This window comes from Macaca thibetana, unplaced genomic scaffold (assembly GCF_024542745.1).
Source record: "Macaca thibetana thibetana isolate TM-01 unplaced genomic scaffold, ASM2454274v1 unplaced_scaffolds366, whole genome shotgun sequence".
Lineage (NCBI taxonomy): Eukaryota > Metazoa > Chordata > Mammalia > Primates > Cercopithecidae > Macaca > Macaca thibetana.
In genome coordinates, this window is record NW_026089155.1 from 6,250 (window position 1) to 8,061 (window position 1,812).

The 1,812-nt window shown below is 46.8% G+C and overlaps 1 non-coding gene across 1 annotated transcript; it reads left to right on the forward strand.

Annotated features, from left to right (window-relative positions):
* The first annotated feature begins 1,027 nt into the window (after window positions 1-1,027).
* LOC126947446 (small nucleolar RNA U3) lies at window positions 1,028-1,245 on the forward strand. Its single transcript, XR_007723081.1, has one exon. It is a non-coding gene; the product is annotated as a small nucleolar RNA U3 (small nucleolar RNA).
* The last annotated feature ends 567 nt before the right edge of the window (window positions 1,246-1,812 follow it).

The following is a 1,812-nucleotide window of genomic DNA, read 5'->3' on the forward strand; positions in this document are numbered from 1 at the left end:
GCACCTCGAATGGACCGCTAGACTGATTTTTACTTCGTAGATTATTGTATTTTTGTTCTTCCCATCGGTAGGGACGGACCAGGATTCCCGCTATGTTGCCTGAGGCTGGTATCCAATATGTTAGAACAAAGGATCCTCCCCGCCTGGGCCTGTGGCGTAGGGAAACGGCTACAGGAACGCTGAGATTAACCAGATTACAGAAGCGGGGCAACAAGCACACACCAGGAAAAAGCTAACACGTCCCACTTTAAAAACTTTCAAGGTGGCGTTGTGAGTTAGGCTGTCATTCCAGTTATTATCGCTAATTAAAACGCAATTCCCTTAAATAGAAATTATCATTTTAGATTTGTTATTTAAAATTCATTTTTAAAAAGCAGATAGTTTTAAAAAAATTACCGTTTCCACCCGTAAAAAGGTGTGAAGTGATTTTAACTGTTCTAAAACGCTTTTTTTTTAAAAGATTACGATGGTCCACCTGACAAGAGAGTTCAATATGTGATGTCGTTTAAGTCGATAGATACTCTGGAAGAAGGTGTTATCTGTCCAAATACGATTTTATACCTATTGAAATTTCATATAATGGGAATCGGATACGTATAGCGCAGAGATAGTATCTTGCCGTCAGTTTAAAAGGTGTGTGGCGAAGGCGAGCGCGTGGCTCAAGCCAGTAATCCCAGCACTTCGGGAGGCCGAGACGGCGGATCACAAGGTCAGGAATCGAGACCATCCTTGCTAACACGGCGAAACCCCGTCTCTACTAAAAACATCACAAAAATTAGCGTGCGAGGTGGCGAGCCTGTTGGTCCCCATCTAACTGCGGGAGGCTGAGGCATGGGGGGGGGGGGGGAGGAAAAAAAGAGGTAGGAGAATGGGCGGGAACCCGGAAGGCGGAAGCTGCAGTGAGCTGAATTCCGGCCACTGCACCTCCAGCCTGGGCGACAGAGCGATACTCCCACTTCAAAAAAAAAAAAAAAAAAAAAAAAGTGCGTGGCGGATGTAGACCCAGCAGAGGCTGGGCTAAAAGCTTAAGACGGATTCCAGGGATCGTTTTCTGTAGTTTATATTTCAAGTTTCTCTCTCGCAATATTAGAGCAGCGAAAACCGAGAAGAGGCGTAGTGTTTCTGTTCTGAGCAGAAGCGGTGTTTTGGGCGTGCTTTCGGTCGACTGCTGTCTGCCGTAGATGGTACGTTCTTCTCGCGCCACTTTGGGAGAGCAAAAAAGGAGAGGACGCGGTCCTGATCGGTTTCCCTTTCTAATGGTCTGACGACAGATTATAATTTTAGTATCTGTTGGTTTCTCTTCACCTACATTAAATGAGCTCATTTCATCTTTGGGCAAGTGTCTGTTTCCCTTTTTGTGCGTTAGGTAATACCTGGTGTTCTCGACTCGGTGATTGTTCAATTTTAATCTCTTGACAGAGGTGATGCTGTGGTATGTTCTAGCCTATGTGTTCGTTTCTGTCCCCCGCCCGCTAACCCTCCTCTGCCCTCCCTTTTGTTTTCTTTTTATTTATAGTTGAACTTTTTCCGTCTCGTGCACACCAACCCTGGAGACGGAGTCTCCGCTGTGGCGATCAGGCGGCAAGTGCAATGTGCGTATCGCAGTCTCACTGCAACTTCCTGCACCCGGTTTCAAGGCGAGTTTCCTACCTCAAGCCTCCCTGCGTAGCTGGGATTACAGGCGCGCACCTCAACACACCCGCAAATTTATAGTATTTTTAGGTAGGAGACGGATTTTCACCATATTGGCCACACGACTGGTCTACAACTCCTGACATGTAATCGGATCCTCCCGCCGCGGCCCTTTCCGAA